This window comes from Macaca nemestrina, chromosome 15 (assembly GCF_043159975.1).
Source record: "Macaca nemestrina isolate mMacNem1 chromosome 15, mMacNem.hap1, whole genome shotgun sequence".
Lineage (NCBI taxonomy): Eukaryota > Metazoa > Chordata > Mammalia > Primates > Cercopithecidae > Macaca > Macaca nemestrina.
In genome coordinates this window covers 96149191-96169850 of record NC_092139.1, presented here as the reverse complement: position 1 = coordinate 96169850, position 20660 = coordinate 96149191, and the positions used below count along the sequence as shown (strand labels likewise).

Sequence of the window (20660 nt, the reverse complement as noted above, 5' to 3'; positions counted from 1 at the left end):
CAGTAAAAAATAATCACACGTGAAAGTAGCCTTGGAGGTAAATGTTTATATCAGCATGGCAGTTGGGAGTCTAAGCCTTAGGTAGGAAACAAGATAAGAAAGCTGAATATGAAATTCCAGCCTTAAGCCGGGGACTGTTGAAGGGAGCCAGAGAAAATTGATAGAGCCCATAGTTCCTGGAGGAAGCAAGTATAAATTCTGTCTCTGAAGGAAAACTTTCTTCATTTACCACCAAGTATTCTCTGTTTAAGATCAACTAGATTTGAAGTCACAATCCAAGATGATCAAATACAGAAGGAAACAAATCATTATTAAGGAGTTGGCTGAAAAACACAACAGACCCCAAGAACTTAAGATATTGAAGGGATCAGGTATAGAATATTAAATAACTATGCATAAAATATTTAAAGATAATAGAGATGAACTCACAAAAATGAGCGAGCAGCAAGAGAGTATCAAATATGACCAAGAAGATTTGAAAATGAACCAAATAGAATGTCTGTACGTGAAGAATGTAGTTGTTGGAATAAAAACCTCAACAGATTGGTTAAATAGCAGATTAACCTAGCTTCAGAGAGAATTTGTGAACTAGAAGATGGTTTGGAGAAATCACATAGAATGTAGCACAGAGGCAGAGAAATGGAATATATGACAGAGAGGTTAAGAGAAATGGAATATGAAGGTTTAATATAGGTCTCTACTCAGAATCCCAGAAAGCAAGACAAGAAAATGCAGGAGAGACGATATTGGAAGAGATAATGGCTGAAAATTTTCTAAAATTCTTGAAAGACTTGAGTTTATAGATATAGAAAAGCTCGACTTTTACAAAGCAGAATAATTAAACCCACACCTAAAGATATTGTAGGTGAAACTGTGTCTGGTAGCCAGCCTCCAAGATGATCCCTAGTGATTCTTTCTTTCACACCCTTATATTGTTCTCACTCACACTTAATGGGGCTGACTTTCATAACTAATAAGGGTATTGTGCAAATGAAGGAGTATGACGTTGGAGGTTAAAGACATTGTGGCTTCCACCTTTCTCATTCTTGGAGCACTCTCTCTGGATGAAGCCAGTCACCATGTTGTGAGGTCACTCAGGCAACCATGGAAAAGCCCAACTGGAGAAGAATTGAGCCCTCCTGCCAATAACCAGCATCAGCTTATGAGGCATATGAGTGAGCTACCTTGGAAGTGTATCCTCCTGCCCCGGCCAAGCCTTCAGATGATTATAGCTTTAGCTAACATCTCAACTGCAGCCTCATAAAATACCTAGAGCCAGAATCAGTCAGCTAAGCTGCTTCTGAGTTCTTCAACCACGGAAACTGTGGGATAATAAATGTTTATTGTTTTAAGTCACTATGTTTTGAGGATAACTTCTCATGCAGCATTAGATGCCTAATATACTAAAGAACATCAAAGGCAATGAGAAAAATCTTAAAAGGAACCAGAAACTAAAAATAGATTACTTAGAGAATAATAACACTTGGACTGATGTTAGATTTCTGAATAGCAAAAGTGGAAGCTAGAGACCAGTATCGGCATGCATAGCGTGGAGGAAAGTATCAGTTGGCCTAGTGTTATATATTTAGAAAAATGGTCTTTTAAGAATGAAAGAGAAATAGGGCTTCTTTTTGAGACAGGGTCTTGTTCTGTTGCCCAGGCTGGGGTGCAGTGGTGTGATCTTGGCTCACTGCAACCTCCGCCACCCGAGTTCAAGTGATTCTCCTGCCTCAGCCCCCAGAGTAGCTGGGACTACAGACATATGCCACCACGTCCAGCTAATTTTTGCATTTTTAGTAGAGATGGGTTTTTACTATGTTGGCCAGGCTGGTCTTGAACTCTTGACCTCATGTGATCCACCCGCCTTGGCCTCCCAAAGTGCTGGGATTACAGGTGTGAGCCACCGTGCCCAGCCGAGAAATAGGGCATTTTTTTTTTTAGTAAACCAAAACTGAGTTTGCCATGAACCTTTCACTAGAGGGTATATTTTAGGCTGAAGGAAAATGATCTCGGAAAAGTCTGATATATGATGATGCGCAACAAAATTAGTAAACGTGGATAAATGTAAACAAGAAATATCTGTATGAAAGAGTAACGTCTAATTCGTGGAATTAAAAAAGACATAAAATATTGCATTTAAAAATTTGTTTTAATAGGTTTTTGGGGAACAGTTGGTGTTTGGTTACATTAATAAGTACTTTAGTGGCGATTTCTGAGATTTTGGTGCACCCATCGCCCAAGCAGTGTGCCCAAAGTGTAGTCTTTCATCCCTCGGCAACCCCTACCCTTTTTCTCTAGTCCCCAAAGTCCAATGTATCATTTGTATGCCTTTGTGTCCTCATAGCTTAGCTCCCACATATGAGTGAGAACATACAATGTTTGGTTTTCCATTCCTGAGTTACTTCACCTAGAATAATGGTCTCCAGTTCCGTTCAGGTTGCTGCAAATGCCATTATTTCGTTCCTTTTTATGGCTGAGTAGTATTCCATAGTATAAAATATACCACATTTTCTTTATCCACTCATTGATTGATGGGCGTTTGGGCTGGTTCTATATTTTTGCAATTGGAAATTGTGCTGCTGTATTATTACACATAGGTGTGCAAGTATCTTTTTGCATAATGACTTCTTTTCCTCTGGGTAGATACCTAGTAACGGGATTGCTGGGTCAAATGGTAGATCTACTTTTAGTTGTTTAATGAACCTCCACACTGTTTTCACTAGTGGTTGTACTGGTTTACATTCCTACCAACAGTGTAAAAGTGGTCCCTTTTCACTACATCCATGCCAACATCTATTATTTTTTCATTATGGCCATTCTTGCAGGAGTGAGGTGGTATTGCATTGTGGTTTTGATTTGCATTTCCCTGATAATTAGTGATGTTGAGCATTTTTCCATATGCTTGTTGGTCATTTGTATGTCTTCTTTTGAGAATTGTCTATTCATGTCTTTAGCCCACTTTTTGATGGGATTGTTTTTTTCTTGCTGATTTGTTTGAGTTCTTCATAGATTCTGAATATCAGTCCTTTGTTGGATATATAGATTGTGAAGATTTTCTCTCAGTCCATGGATTGTCTGCTAACTTTGCTGATTCTTTCTTTCTTTTTCTTTTTTTTCTTTTGAAAGATGGAGTCTCACTCTGTCACCCAGGCTGGAGTACAGTGGTACAATCTCGACTCACAGCAACCTCCTGGGTTCAAGTGATTCTTCTGCCTCAGCCTCCCTAGTAGCTGGGATGACAGTTGTGTGCCACCACACCCGGCTAATTTTTGTATTTTTAGTAGAGATGGGGTTTCACCATGTTGGCCAGTCTGGTCTTGAACTCCTGACCTCAAGTGATCCACTTGCCTTAGCCTCCCAAAGTGCTGGGATTACAAGTGTGAGTGACTGTGCCAGACTTCTGCTGATTATTTCTTCTGCTATGCAGAAGCTTTTAAGTTTAATTAAGTCCCATCTATGTATCTTATTTTGTTGATGCATTTGTGTTTGGGTTCTTGGTCATGAAGTGTTTGCCTAAGCCGGTGTCTAGAAGGGTTTTTCCAATGTTATCTTCTAGAATCTTTATGGTCTCAGATCTTAGAGTTAAGTCTTTGATCCATCTGGAGTTGATTTTTGTATAAGGTGAGAGATGAGGATCCAGTTTCATTCTTCTACATGTGGCTTGCCTGTTGTCCCAGCACCATTTGTTGAATAGGTTGTCCTTTCCCCAGTTTATGTTTTTGTTTACTTTGCCAAAGAACAGTTAGCTGTAAGTATTTGGGTTTATTTTTGGGTTCTACATTCTGTTCCATTGGTCTATGTGCCTATTTTTATACCAGTACCATGCTGTTTTGGTGACTATGGCCTTATAGTATACTTTGAAGTCCGTAATGTGATACTTCCAGATTTGTTCTTTTTACTTGGTCTTACATGGCTATGCAGGCTCTTTTTTGGTTCCATATGAATTTTAGGATTTTTTTTCGAGCTCTGTGAAGATTTGTGGTGATATTTTGATGAGAATTGCATTGAATTTGTAGATTGCTTTTGGCAAGATAGTCATTTTTGCAATATTGATTTTACCCATCCATGAGCATGGGCTGTGTTTCCATTTGTTTGTGTCATCGGTAATTTCTTTCAGTAGTATTTTGTAGTTTTCCTTGTAGAGGTCTTTCACCTCCTTGGTTAGGTATATTCCTAAGTTTTTTTTTTTTTTTTTGTAGTTATTGTGAAGGGGGTTGAGTTCTTGATTTGATTCTCAGCTTAGTTGCTGTTGGTGTATAGCAGAGCTACTGATTTGTGTGTATTAATTTTGTACCCTAAAACTTTGCTTAATTCATTTACCAGTTTTAGGAGCTTTTTGGATGAATCTTTAGGGTTCTCTAGGTATATGATCATATCATCAGCAAACGGTGACAGTTTGACTTCCTCCTTGCTGATTTGGATGTGCTTTATTTTTTTCTCTTGTCTGATTGCTCTTGCTAGGACTTCCGGTACTATGTTGAATAGAAGTGGTGAAAGTAGGCATGCTTGTCTTGTTCCAGTTCACAGGGGGAATGCTTTCAACTTTTCCCTGTTAAGTATAATGTTGGCTGTGGGTTTGTTGAAGATGGCTTTTATTACATTAAGGTATGTCCCTTCTATGCTGATTTTGCTGCGGGTTTTAGTCATAAAGAGGTGCTGAATTTTTATCAGATGCTTTTTCTGCATCTATTGAGATGATCATGTGATTTTTGCTTTCAATTCTGTTTATGTGGTATAACACATTTATTGATTTACATATATTAAACCATCCTCATCCCTGGTATGAAACCCACCTGGTCATGGTGGATTATCTTTTTGATATGCTGTTGGATTTGGTTCGCTAGTATTTTGTTGAGGATTTTTGCATCTATTTTCGTCAGGGATATTGGTCTGTAGTTTTCTTTCTTTCTTCTTCTTCTTTTTTTTCTGCTATGTCCTTCCCCGGTTTTGGTATTAGGGTTATACTGGCTTCATAGAATGATTTAGGAAGGATTCCCTCTTTCTCTATCATTTGGAATAGTGTCAATAGGATTGGTACCAATTCTTCTTTGAATGTCTGATAGAATTTAGTTGTGAATCCACCTGGTCCTGGACTTTTTTTTGTTTGCAATTTTAAAATTACCATTTCAATCTTGCTGCTTGTTATTGGTCTGTCCCGAGATTCTATATCTTCCTGCTTTAATCTAGGAGGGTTGTATATTTCCAGGAATTTATCAATTTCCTGGACTAGTAAAGTCCCTCACTATTATTGTGTTGCTGTCTATCTCATTTATTAGGTCTAGTAGTAATTGTTTTATAAATTTGGGGGCTCCAGTGTTAGGTGCATATACATTTAGAATTGTGATATTTTCCTGTTGAACTAGTCCTTTTATCATTGTATAATGTCCCTGTTTGTCTTTTAAAACTGCTATTGCTTTAGAGTTTACTTTGTCTGATACAAGAATAGTTGCTCCTGCTTGCTTTTAGTGTCCATTTGCATGGAATATCTTTTTCTACCCTCTTTGCCTTAAGTTTATGTGAGTCCTTGGAAATCACTTAAAATAATTCCATTCAAATTTTTTTCTAGTTTTTAATTTTTATTTTTAAATTCTGGAACAGTAGATAAAATTCTGTCAAGACTTATCAAATGTTTTGCTGCAGTACTAGTCTATTAAACCTTCGCATTTATGTCATTATACTATAAAATAGAATTATGATACTTTTTAATGTTTCATTTTTCTCTTTTTATAGTTTTTTGTAGAGTAAAGTAACATTGGAGGTAATTTTTTATATTAGCTTTGCTACTGATACAAATGATAGAGGCACACTCCTGATAGAAGCAGGCCATGAATACTTGATTAGTCTTTAACAGTGATGGTTACAGGGACAGTATATCACTGTTACAGTTAATCCCTGACCACTGAGTTATTTAGGCATTTAGGATTCTTGTGATTGATGAAATAAACTAAAATAGTCTTATGTTTAAAGATTTGTAGCTTGAATGAGGATAATGAAACCATAGTAATGTAGATAAACCTTACTGCCATTTTATGTTTTCAGAGGGAAATGGGATCTTAAACTGCTTTGGCTAAAATTTCAAAATGAATTGTAGCCACAACTCTGAAATTATGGGTCTCTGTCCCTAAAAAATTCTTTTGAAGAATTTACGATCTACTTCTGCAAAATGTCAATATCATTTATCTCTTTTTTCAGGGATGTAGTGAGGAGTACCTCTTTGAAAATGGCAAATGTTATGTGTTAGACTGTTGCATCTCCTCACTAGAAGATATTTTTTCACTAAACAGCCACAGAGAAAATGGTTATCATTGATCTTAAGGTGGACTGATCACAATCCTCACTGGACTAAAATTTTTGGGAATTAAAGTACAGATCTTATTTGATTGTGAGCAGAAAAAACTTAAAAGCTTTGACTTTTCAATATAGAAGTTTGGAGATTTAAGGTATGATACAATAATTTACAACTGTATTTTGTGAAATCAGTGATGTCCAGTCTTTAGATTGAAGAAAAACATTGAAGACCATGAATTTTACAGTGACTTATCTCTTCCAGTTAGCAAATCAAGCACATTTTTTGTTTTGCAAATGTCTTAACTGTAAAAACTATATAACCACATAGCTCTTCTTTTGAAAAGGGATCTAAACTACAGAATATAGTTGTTATGTATTTTAAAATTTAAAGATGTTTTTGTTCAGTTAATTGGCAAACAGTTGATTAATCATTATGTATTAACTTTAGGCATTGTAATGAGTACCAGATAATTAAGATAGACTTAAAAAGGAGAGACTCTAAATCCTTTGAGAACTGTTTGTTTTTATTTTTTACATTCCTGATGTTTAACACAGGGCCTGGCAGCAGTAGACATTTACTAAAGGTTAGTTGAATGAATAAATGAGTAAGAAGGACCTGATAGTTGCCCTCAAGAAACTTAGAGCCCTTAAATATAATAAGATGAATATATGGAAAACCAGACTGATCAATAGACAATAATAGTGTGCTCAATAATTAGAATTTAGAGGCCAGCCGTGGTGGCTTACACCTGTAATCCCAGCACTTTGGGAGGCTGAGGCGGGTAGATCACCTGAGGTCAGAAGTTCAAGACCAGCCTGGCCAACATGGCGAAACCCCATCTCTCCTAAAAATACAAAAAATTAGCTGGATGTGGTGGTGGATGCCTGTAATCCCAGCTGCTCGGGAGGCTGGGGCAGGAGAATTTCTTGAACCCAGAGGGCAGAGGCTGCAGTGAGCTGAGATTGTACCACTGCACTCCAGCCTGGGTGACAGAGCGAGACTCCATCTCAGAAAAAAAAAAAAAAAAAGATAAAGAAAATAGAATGTAGAGGTGTTAGAATTTGGAGAAAACATTAAAATAGTTTTCAAACATGGTATTTGGATTACTATTAACAAAACTTATTATAGTGGTAAAGTCAGGTGAAGTCGTCTTAAAGAATATGGGACTTGAACAAGCCCTAAAGGATTGGTAGGATTTGGATGTGAATAAAAGAGGCATCGTAGGTAGGGGAACATCATGACTGACATGGAGGTAAGGAAACATGTTTATGAGCCAATGAGAAAAATGGCCTTCTTGGAAAACTTTAAACTATAATAATGCTGGATTGATAGGTGGTATTTAGGCAGACAATTTAAATTTCCAAATGGCAGTTTTACCATTCACCACCAAACTGATCTGCTGAATGCTTCCAGCCATATCCATCTGCCAGGAGCCTGCCTGGCACACTGCCTCTCAGCTATTTGCTCAGATGGTTTGACAGATGCATAGGTAGTAAGAAATGGTGCTGTTAATGTCAGTAAAGCTGCTCTTTGTGAAAGCTAGCAAACCAGTGTGACTTTGAGCTTTATAACTGATGATTTGTGGTGATGTTAAATTACAATAAAATGTAGCTTTAAATGGTGTGGGATAGGCTGGGCTTGCCTTATTGTTCAGAGATTGCCATGGTGGTTTGATACTGGGCTGGAAGGTCTGTCCGCTTACCCACCTCATACTTCCTCAACACCCTGAGGTACCAGAATGAATTGATTATTTCTTTGCTCATGGTTAAAACATATAATTTTTGAGAAGGGTTCATGCTCAGCTTGCTATAAATGCATTTCTCAATCTTTCCCTAAGACTAGGGTTTAATAGAGAGGTGGATACAAAGAGCACAAGCTCACTGAATGCCTGGTGAAGTAGGAAAACCAGTAAAGGAACATCATAGGTTAAGGAACAAAGGGAAGAAAAGAGACTTTGAAGAACCAGTGACACATTTTATCTACATTACAGTTTTGCTCAGAGCTTTGCCTGGAGATAATTACAGATTGGCTTAATGTTATTGTGGGTGCTTGTAGTGTATTTGTCAGGATTGAATTTAGTGATTGGCTAGAACTGTACACTGTGGACTGGTAATGAGAAGAATTGAGTTCTACTCTTGATTTGGTGGAGCATCAAGAGTGTTGGTACATGGTTGATTAGGTCTGAGGTGTTCCATCTAGCTTTAGATGTCTTTGGTTGGAGACTGAGACTGAGGGCATGTGGCCAAATTATTAATTCCTTATGCTGGAGTTAGTCTCTGCCCTGCCTCAGAGCAGAATTCAAGCCCCTTATTTGCTTTGGGGCCTTGTTCTAAGATGATATGGGGCTAGGCTGTATCCTCAGGGTGAACAAAAATTGTACTCCCCTCACTCTGTAAGCTACTGTCAAAAACATGGAGTGCTTAGATATGGGAAGAAAATTAAATGTCACTTGACAGAGCTTTTGTCTTTTATTAGATGATATTTAGATAATAGTGAAAAACTGGTGCATTTGAATTATATGACATAAAAGAGTTCCAAAAGAGAGCAGCAGTATTGGGTGGTTAGAAATATAGGTTAATGACCTACAATTTTCATATCTAGTATTCTTGATGGAGTGCTTGTAGTGCTAAGAAACTACAATTAAGTATGTCTTTACTTAAAATTGTTTAATGTTTAGCCAGTATTTAACTGTTGGCTCCGGTTCTGCATTGTTTACTTTTTTTTTTTTTTTTTTAAACTAGGGAGTTAAATGATACATGTCCGTAGAGTTATTTTATGCTACTTTTCTTTAACATGCTTCAGCATTAAAATGTCCTTAAGAATATTGCATCATATTATTAAGAGTCTGACTATGGAAGGAATGCAACCATATTACAGTCAGTAAATTTTTCATGACTACAGCCCATGGATGTTAAATAAAAAATGATAGCTTCTTTGATTTGATTGCAGTATAAAATTGTGACTCAGATTACTAGATTCATTGACTGAGGGTAGAAAGAGGACACTGTAAGAGAGGCAGAAAATGTTTTGCATACTTTATAAGGGAGAGACAAAAATCTTGCTTGTAGTTTTACATCGTTTATTAATGTAGAACCACTTTGTTCAAATGAATTAAGTGTAGAGTCTTGTACCACTTCACCTTCATTCATTCAGCTGAAGTGTAGGAGGATGATTGGTGCTTAAATGAATCTTTGCCTGCATTTGTGCAGGGAAAAACTTTGGCAGTCCCAATCATTGGACTGCACAGCCCTGGAATATTGTAGCATTACTGCCCATGTTCCGTGTGTGTGTGTATGAGACACACACACACACACACACACACACGCACACAGAGAGATCTTAAAAATCACTTTATTGAAGTATAATTTACGTGCAAATATTATAAAACATCCATCTATAATATATAGTTCAATGCTCAATGAACCTAACAAATGAACTCGTGCAATCAGATTTGTGTATTTATATTTTGACTGTGCAGTCAAGATATAGAACACTTCCATGACCCTAGAAAGTTCCTTTTGCCCTTTTCTGGTCACTCCATCCCTGTGTCCCTACCTGAGGCAACCACTGACCTGCTTTCTGTCACTATAGATCAGATTTGTCCTTTCTAGAGTCTCATATGTTTGGAGTCGCACAGCATGGAATCTTTTGTGTTTGGCTTCTTTTGCTCATTGTGATGTTTTTGAGTTTCATCCATATTGCTCTTACGTAAGTAATTTACTCCTTTTTATTGTTGAGTGGTATTCTGTTGTGGTATTCTAGATATATTGTAATTTATCTATCTATTTACTTGTTGATGGACCTTTGAGTTAGTTTTATTTTTTAGTATTATGAATAACACTGCTATGAACATTCAAGTGCAAACTTATTACTTCTCTGTGTAAATAAGTTTTTATTTCTGTTGGGTAAAGACTTAGATGTAGAATTACTGGGACACATGGTACCTTCAAGGAAACTACAATATTGTTTGCCATAGTATTTGTACCACTTAACATGCTCACCAACAATATAGAGTTTCAGTTACTTGATATCTTCTCCAACACATGGTGTTGACAGTCTTTAATTTTGTTTGTTTGTTGTTTTTTTGAGACGGAATTTTGCTCTGTCACCCAGGCTGGAGTGCAGTGGTGCCATCTCGGCTCACTGCAACCCCCGCCTCCTGGGTTCAAGCGATTCTCCTGTCTTAGCCTCCCAAGTAGCTGGGACTACAGGTGTGCACCACTACACCTGACTAATTTTGGTATTTTTAGTAGAGACGGGGTTTCACCATGTTGGGCCATGCCCAAAGTGCTGGCATTATAGGCGTGTGCCACTGCACTTGGTACCTTTGTCAAAAGTCAGGTGACCATATATTTGAGGCCTATTTCTGGATTTTCTCTTCTGTTCTATTGATTTATTACATACCTATCCTTATGCACATACCACAGTATCTTGATTATTGTAGCTTTATAGTAAGTCTTAGAATAAGGTAGTATAAGTCTTCTAGCTTTGTTCTGTTCTTTCAAAGTTGCTCTGGCTAGCCTAGGTTCTTTACATTTCCATGTAAGTTATAGAATCAGCTTACTGATTTCTACAAAAAATCTTATTGAAATTTTGATTGAAATTGCATTGAATTCTATTGATTAATTTGTGTAGAATTGACATCTTAACAATATCAAGTCTTCACGTTTCTGAACATAGTATACCTCTCTAATTAAAGATCTTATTTCTTTCAGCAATATTCTGTAATTTTTCTTATATAGTCTTGCATGTATTATGTTAGATTTATTGTTAAACATTTCATGTTTTTGGATAACATTGTGAATGATATATATATTTTTAAATTTAAATATCCAATTGTCTATTGCTAGTATTAGAAATACAATTGATTTTTGTATATTGAACCTATATCCTGTGACTTTGCTAAATTCACCTATTATTTATATTAGTTTTTTTATTTTTTGTTTTTAGAGACATAGTCTTCCCCTTTGTCACCTGGGCTAGAGTACAGTGGTGACAATCATAGCTCACTGTAGCCCCAAACTCTTAGGATCAAGCGATCCTCCTGCCTCAGCCTCACAAGTAGCTGGGACTATAGGTACATGCCACTATGCCTGGCATATATATATATATATATATATATATATATATATATATATATATATATATATATATATTTTGTAGAAACAAGGTCTCACTATGTTGCCCAGGCTAGTCTTGAACTCCTGACTTTAAGTGATCCTCCTGTCATGACCTCCTAAATTGCTAGGATTATAGGTGTAAGCCACTACATCTAGCCACTTTTATTTGTTTTTTAAAATTTGTAGATTTCTTGGGATTTCTCTAGCCTTGTTGCATTGGCTAGAATCTGTAGTACGGTGAAGGCATGATAATTTATATACCTGCCTTGTTACTGACCTTCAGGAGAAAATTCACTATTACTAATAAGTGTGATGCTACTGAAAAGGGGTCCCAATCCAGATCCCAAGAGAGGGTTCTTGGATTTCGCACAAGAAAGAATTTGAGGCGAATCCATAGAGTAAAGCGAAAGCAAATTTATTAAGAAATTAAAGGAATAAAAGGATGGCTACTCCACAGGCAGAGCACCCTCATGGGCTGCTCAGTTGAGTATACTTACAGTTATTTCTTGATTCTATGCTCTACAAGAGGTGGATTACTCATGAGATTTCTGGGAAAAAGGTGGGCAATTCCTGGAACTAAGGGTTCCTCCCCTTTTTAGACCGTATAGGGTAACTTCCAGGTGTCGCCATGGCATTTATAAACTGTCATGGCACTGGTAGGAGTGTCTTTTAGTAGCTAATGCGTGACAATTAGCATGTAATGAGCAGTGAGGATGACCAGAGGTCACTTTTGGGGCCATCTTGGTGTTGGTGGGTTGTGGCTGGCTTCTTTACCACATCCTGTTTTATCAGCAAGGTCTTTGTGATCTGTATCTTGTGCTGACCTCCTATGTCATCCTGTGACTAAGAATGTCTTACCTCCTGGGAAGGCAGCGCAGTCGGTCATAGGCTTATTTTACCCATCCCCTAATCAAGATGGAGTTGCTCTGGGTCAAACACCTCTGACAATATTAAATGTTAAGTTTTCTTATAGAAGCCTTATATCATGTTGAGAAAGTTTCATTCTAGTCTTAGTTTGATGAGACTTGTTAAAAAGTATATTATGAATGGATCTTGAATACTATCAAATGCTTTCTTTTATATCTGTTTTAACTGATTACATGGTTTTATTTATTATTCTGATTGTTGTTCATTGATTCCTTTTCAAATGTTAAGCCAACTGTGGGAAATACTCTAGGAATGCAAGGGTTTTTTTCCTTTTTTTTCTTTTTTTTTTTTGAGATGGAGTCTCACTGTGTCGCCCAGGCTGGAGTGCAATGGTGTGATCTCGACTCACTACAACCTCCTCCTGGGTTCAAGTGATTCTCCTGCCTCAGCCTCCCAAGTAGCTGGGATTACAGGCGCCTGCCACCACGCCTGGCTAATTTTTGTATTTTTAGTAGAGATGGGGTTTCACCAGATTGGCCAGGCTGGTCTTAAACTCCTGACCTCAGGTGATCCACCCACCTTGGCCTCTTAAAGTGCTGGGATTACAGGTGTGAGCCACTGCACCCAGCCACAAGGTTTGTTTAACATTTGAGAATCAATCCCAGTTGGTCATGGTGTTTTATTTTTTTTTTAGATATTGTTGGATTTGATTTGCTGCAATTTTATTCAGAATTTTTTCATCTGTGTTCATTAAAGATACTGGTTTGTAGTTTTCTTATGTCTTTGTCTGCTTTCATTGTCAATATAATGCTACATTATCAAAGGAGTTTGAAAATGTCTCCTCTTAGTACCTTTTCTAAAAATGTCTGTGTAGGATTGTTATTTTTTCCTTAAATATTTGATAGAATTGTCCAGTGAAGCTGTCTGGGCCTGGAGTTTTCTTCCTAGGAAAATTGATTATGAATTCAATTGTTTTAATAGATATAAGGTTCTTCAGATTTTCTCTTCTCCCTCCCTTCCTCCCTCCCTCCTTTCTCTCTCTCTTCCTTTCTTTCTCTTTTTATTCTTCTTCCTCCTCTTCCTCCCTCTCCTCTCCCCTCCTGTTGTTGTTCATCTCCTCCTCCTCCCTCTCCTCCTCCCCCTTCTTCTTTGTATTCTTTCTCTTCTACTTTCTTCTTCTCCTTCTTTTTTCTTTTTTCTTTTTTATTTTGAGACAGAATCTTACTCTGTTGTCTAGTCTGGAGTACAGTGGCATAATCATGGCTCACTGCAGCTTTGACCTCTAGTACTCAAGTGATCCTGCTTCAGTTTCCCAAGTACTTGGAACTATAAGGTGCACACACCATACCTGACTATTTTTGTTACTTTTTATTTTGTAGAGATGGGGTCTTGCTATGTTGCCCAGGCTGGTCTCAAACTCGTGGACTCAAGCAGTCCTCACAACTTGGCCTCCCAAAGTGCTGGGATTACAGGAGTGAGCCACTGCACCAGGCCTCTATTTGTCCTTGAATTAGTTTTTAAAAAAATATTTTTGGCTAGGGTAATGTGCAAAACATTTCTCAACATTGCTTTAATTTGCATTTCTTGATTACTAGCATGAATGAATATTGTTGAATTTGTTTTGATTTCATTTAAATTTTATTGATATTTGTTCTTATTTTTATTATGTTTTCTTTCTACTTACTTTGTTCTTCTATCATTGATTTTGGACCTGACTTTTTTTCCTATAAGCATCTGAAGCTATGCATTTCCCTCCAAGCACTGCTTTAACTGCATTCTATAAATTTTGATATATAGTGTTTTCATTTTAAACTACTTCAAAATATTTTCTGTTATCTCTAATGTTTATTCCTTGACTCATAGATTACTCGTGTGTTTTAATTCAGATACTTCAGGATTAACCTGAAAGCTCTTTATTATTGATGTCTAATGTAATATTTTAATAAATTATTTATTTTTAATTATGTTAAAATATACATAACATAAAATTGAACATTTTAATCATTTTAAAGTTTACAGTTCAGTGGCATTAAGTCTATTCACATTGTTAGGCAACAATCACCACCATTCATCTCCAGAACATTTTTCTTCTTGCAAAACTGGAAGTCTATACCTATTTAATAGTAAATCCTGATTCCAGAGTGTGTATTCTGCTGTTATAGATTTGAGTATTCTGTAAATGTCAATTAGATCCACTTGGTTGATAGTGATAATCAAGTGTTCTATATCTTGCTGATTTTCTGGGTACTTGTTCTATAATTTACTGTGAGATAAGAGTTCAAATATCCAACTAGCATTGTAGATTTATTCACTTTTTTCTTCCACTTGCCAGTTTTTCCCTTATATACTTTGAAGCTCTGTTTTTAGGTGGGTATATACTAATTTAGGATTGTTATGTCTTGTTTGTGAATTGTGCCCTTTACTATATATATAATTTGTATTTTTCGCAGATGATTTTTTTTAAGTCTGTGTAACATTAATATATAATTGATAATTTTAACTTCAATAATTTATAATTAATATATTAATATAGTATCTCCAGATTTATTATAATTAGCTTTGTATGACATACTTAAAAAAAAAACTCTTCTTACCTATGTCATTATGTTTATTTATTTTTATTTTTTGTTTTTATTTTGTTTTTTGTGTCATGTTTAAGATGGTCTTCTTATGGATAGCATGTAGTTACTAGTTGCTTTTTTCTTTAGTCTGATGATCTCTGCTGTTTTATTGTATGGAACGTTAAGACTGTTCTCATTTAATGTAAATTTCATTATAGTTGGTTTTAATCACCTTTATGTTTGTTTCTGTTCCATTCTGTTTTTTTTTTTTCTTCTTCTTTTGAATTGAGAGTTTTTAATGACTTATTTTTATCTTCACTGTTGGCTAATTAACTATACTTCTTTGCTTTATTGTTTTTAGGATTTGCTTTAGGCTTTACAGTTTACCTCTTTAACAGGTTATTTCAGAAATTCCATATCATGTATAGTGTGGCTTCCTGTTTTGGGGGCTCTGCCCTGACACCTTGAACTGCTTTAGTCTTCCTAACTCTGACCTCTGACCCTCCAACCGAGCAAGACCTCTGTGCTTTGTTTTGGATTTCCTTTCATGCATTATGGCCCAGCAGGTCCTAAAAGGCAGAAGCCAGGGAAATCATGGGGCTAAGTTCGTTTGTATCCCTTCTCTCAGGCATCACACGTTTGTGCTGCCTATTGTTCAGTTTCTAAAAACAGTTGTTTTATATATTTTGTTCATTTTTCTAGTTGTTGAGGCAGAGCATAAATGTGGTATCTGTTGCTCTGTCATGGCCCAAAGTGGAAGCCACTACTGGTTTTCATATAGTTCATAACACTTTGGAGGGTGTGGTAAACAACAAGTATATTAAGTATAATTTTTAATACAGATTTGTTTTGAGTAAAAGTCTGTAAGATAGTTTGATGTTTTCTTGTTACCTTTTAACTAGTCTCCTTTATTTTATGGTAATAGAATCAGGAGTGAGATGATTCCATATGATATATAGTGTGAAGACTGGATCTCGAAATACTCAATTTCACCTGTCCATTGACTTATATGTGGTTTTAGACATATACAAACTATTCAGATACATTTTTTTTCCCTCTGTAAAATGAAGGAAGCATATTATACTGACCTAAGATCTGAAGTCTTAGGTGAAAATACTGTGATTCTATATTATATCTGTAAATGATACTAAAGGTTGAATGCTAAGCTCTGAAGCTAGTTAAGCATTGTTTAAAATGAAACATATGGGTTTTGGCTCTGGTAAAATTTGCTCCTAATTTGATCTACTTAAATAATAAATCAAGGATGAAAACAGTATTAAAGTATTAGATTTTATAGTACAAAGGGCATTTATTAACAAATATTGTACACTCTGTGTTTTATGCAAGTAGATGGTAAAATGCTGTTATGTTATCTGTGAGTTTGCATAGGACCTCATTTGGAAACAACTTCCTGCAGGGAGAAGCACACTCAATGTATAGATATTAAATTCTTAATCCCCATTAAAAATTATCACCCAAGGAGTTCTCATGAGAACAGGTCATTTAAAAATATGACACCCACCTCCAGACCCAACTCTCTCTTGCTTCTGCTTTCGCCATGTGATGTGCCTGTTCCCCCTTTGCCTTCTACCACAATTGTAAAGCTTCCTGGGCTGGGTGCGGGGGCTCACGCCTGTAATCCCAGCACTTTGGGAGGCTGAATGGGTGGATCCTGAGGTCAGGAGATCGAGACCATCCTGGCTAACACAGTGAAACCCCGTCTCTATTAAAAAAATACAAAAAAATCAGCCGGGTGTAGTGGTGGGTGCCTTTAGTCCAAGCTACTCAGGAGAATGGCGTGAACACGGGAGGCAGAGCTTTCAGTGAGCCGAGATCGCGCCACTGTGCTCTAGCCTGGGCGACAGAGTGAGACTCGTCTCCAAAAAAAAAAAAGGTTCCTGAGGCCTTCCCAGAAGCAGATGCTATTGCCATGCTTCCTATACAGGTTGCAAAGCCACAAGCCAATCACACCTCTTTTGTTATAAATTACCCAGTCTCAGGTGTTTCTATTTATAGCAAACAAGAACGGCCTCACACAGCCCTCTTGTCCTAATGCAGAATCTGACACTCGACCACCTTCTTCTTGATACTCTCCCCCTGGGCCTTTGTGGCTTGTTCTTTTCTGATTCTTCTCCCCATTTGACTGCCCTTTCCATCTCCTCTTTCTCTCTCCATTTCTTTCTTTCCTTTTTTTTTTTTTTTTTTTTTTTGAGACAGTGTCTCACTCTTTTGTCCAGGCTGGTGTGTCATGGCTTAATCACGGTTCACTGCAGTCTCAGCCTCCCAGGCTCAAGCAATCCTCACACCTCAGCCTCCCAAATAGCTGGGGGTACAGGTGCATGACGCAATGCCTGGCTAAGTTTTGTGTTTTTTGTAGAGATAGGGTTTCACCATGTTGTTCAGGCCGGTCTGGAACCCCTGGGCTCCAGCAGTCCATCCACCTTGGCCTCCCAAAATGTTGGGATTACAAATTTGAACCACTGCTCCTGGCCTCTCCCCCTGTTTCTAAATGTAGGTGTTCCTCAAGAATCTGTTCCTGACACTTTATCTCCTAGCAACCTCTACACTTCAGTACCTGTAAGCTCATCCAGTTCAAATCTGTCCCTCAGCCTGTCAGCCCCCACCTTCCTCTCCTTGCCGAGCTCTAGTCCTCAATTCCAAACTTCCTGCCAGACATTTCGACTAGGACAATCTGATGTTGCATTCAAATTTAATATGTTCACAATCAAATTAACCACCTTCTGCAGAACTTGACCTCAGGCAGGACTGAAGCCTGGGCCTGTCAACAGGCAGTCTATCTGGCAAGTTGACCTTCCTTTCACATGGTCTCACAGTAGACAATCCATAATATATTGGGGGTGACTCTGCATCAGTTATTTGCACCCACTGAGAAGACAGGCAGGTAGTAAAAAAAAAGTTCACGCAAGTTGTTTAAAATATTCACTTTTTGATTCTGTAAAGCATGCACATAGTTCCAAATAAAAAAGGTACTTGGCTGGCACAGTGGCTCATGCTTGTAATCCCAGCACTTTGGGAGCCCGAAGCAGGTGGATCATTTGCGGTAAGGAGTTCGAGACCAGCCTGACCAACATGGCGAAGCCCTGTCTCTACTAAAAATACAAAAAAATTAGCTGGACGTGGTGGCGCATGCCTGTAATCCCAGCTACTCAAGAGACTGAGGCAGGAGAATTGCCTAAACTAGGGAGGCGGAGGTTGCAGCGAGCCGAGATCGGGCCACTGTACTTCAGCCTAGGCGGTACAGAGAGACTCTGTCTAAAAAAAAAAAAAATAAATAGAGAGAGAGGTACTAAAGGGAATTCAGTGAAATATGTTTATCTTCTCATCACCACATCCAACTTTCAGCAATCTGGTTTTTCTTCAGAATTCTTTCTCAAAGGCAACACACATTACCAGTTTCTTATTTATACTACCACAGATTGTCTATCCATATAAAGATATACCTATAGGCCAGGCACAGTCATTTATGCCTCTAATCCCAGCACTTTGGGAGGCGGAGATGGTAGGACTGCTTGAGTCCAGGAGTTTGAGACCAGCCTGGGCAACATAGCAAGACCCTAGGTCTCTAAAAAAAAAAAAAAATTAGCCAGGCGTGGTGGCATGTGTTTGTAGTCCCACCTACTCAGGAAGCTGAGGCTGGAGGATCACTTGAGCCTGGGAGGTTGAGGCTTCAGTGAGCTATGATCACGCCACTGTACTCTACCCTGGCAACAGAGTGAGACACTCTCTTTCTCTTAAAAAAATCTAAAAAAGATATACCTATGAATATTAAAATTAGATATGTATGCAATGACACACATACTAAATAGCATATTATATACATTATTCTGTCCTATGTCCTTCTTTCCTTCTATATCTTATTTTTTTTTTCATTTAAGAGATGGTGTCTTGCTATATTGCCCAGGCTGGTCTCAAACTCCTGAGCTCAAGGGATCCTTCCACCGCACCCTCCCATAGCTGGGCAACAATGTGTACACGGTGCACAGCTTCTTTGTCTGAATTTCTTTCTATATCTATTTATAGAGAACTACCCTAGTTTATCAGCTGCTTGATATCGATGTATTGTAGTTTAACAGTTCTTTGTTAATGGATTGTTTACCAGCTTTTGCTGTTACATTTAATGATATAATGAATATATTTCCTTGTAAGATTTAAATTTACTTTAGATTTTTTATGCTTTTTTTAAAACGTATAAAATTTAAATTTTTGTATATTTTGATTGATCAATCTTTTACACTTCTTGGTCTTTCCTTCATTCTTTGACAGGCTGTCCCTACTCCAAGATTCAAAAATGTTTACTTTTGTATTTAAAGTTTTGATCATTCTGGAATTTTTTTTGGTATGAGAGGATCTGTCTTCACTTTTTTCTAAGATGGCTACCTATTCGTCTTTTCCCTACTGAGAAACAATGTTGTATTCTAAATTCTCATATGTATTTGTGTCATATTTGGACTTCCTCTTCTTTTTCATTGATTTGCCAATTTTTTTTTTTTTTTTTTTGAGACAGAGTCTCGCTCTGTCGCCCAGGCTGGAGTGTAGTGGCACGATCTTGGCTCACTGCAAGCTCCGCCTCCTGGGTTCACGCCATTCTCCCACCTCAGCCTCCCGAGTAGCTGAGACTACAGGTGCCCACCACCACGCCCGGCTAATTTTTTGTGTTTTTAGTAGAGGGGGGTTTCACCGTGTTAGCCAGGATGGTCTCGATCTCCTGACCTCGTGATCCACCTGCCTTGGCCTCCCAAAGTGCTGGGATTATAGGTGTGAGCCACCGTACCTGGCCGATTTGTCTGTTTTTACATCATAACCCTACTTATAATTATGGTACATTATATATTATAATACATATTATAATGTTAATATATTAAACAAATTATACATAATATAGTTACAATATGTAACTGTAAATTAATATCTGAGTTGGGCTAGTACTCTACCATTTCTCTTTTCTAAAATCTTCCCAGTGTTACATGTTTTTTGTTGTTGTTAACTTTGAAATCCAATTACCTAATTAAAAAATTCTATTGGTATTTTGTTGGGATTGCATTACATTTATAAAACAATAAGTTATAGATCAGAGAATTGACACCTTTATGGCATTCAGTCTTTCCGTCCAAGAAAGGACAGACTATTACATTTATTCAGTGCTTCTCAGTAGTTTTAAAATCAAACACCGCATGTTCTCACTCATAGGTGGGAATTGAACAATGAGATCACTTGGACACAGGAAGGTGAACATCACACACTGGGGCCTATTGTGGGGTGGGGGGAGGGGGGAGGGGTAGCATTAGGATATGTACCTAATGTAAATGACGAGTTAATGGGTGCAGCACACCAACATGGCACAAGTATACATAGGTAACAAACCTGCATGTTGTGCACATGTACCCTAGAACATAAAGTATAATAATAATAAAAAAGATTTTATCATATAGATCTTGTACTTTTCTTGCTAACTTTATTCTTAGATTATTCATCTTTTTTTATTGCTACTATAAAGGGAATAATTTCTTTTATGTCTTTTTTTTAATTTATAAAGAACAGAGATTTAATCAGCTTGCAGTTCTGCAGGCTGTATAGGCTTCTCCTCCTGGGGAGACCTCAGGAAACTTAAAATCATGGTAGAAGGCAAAGGGGAAGCAGGCCCAGTCTTCACATGGCCAGGAGGAGAGAGAGAGGGAGTGAAGTGGGAGGTGCTACACACTTTCAAACAACCAGATCTTGTGAGAAGTCCATCACAAGAGTGTCAAGGGGGAAGTCCATCCCCATGATTTAATCAAGTGTTTTATTGAGGATTTTTGCATCCAT

General features: G+C 37.4%; 1 protein-coding gene across 9 annotated transcripts in view; it reads left to right on the top strand.

Annotated features, from left to right (window-relative positions):
* LOC105495739 (tetratricopeptide repeat domain 28) overlaps nucleotides 1–20660 on the top strand; it is a 715636-nt gene that overhangs the window by 119069 nt on the left and 575907 nt on the right. The window lies entirely within an intron of this gene.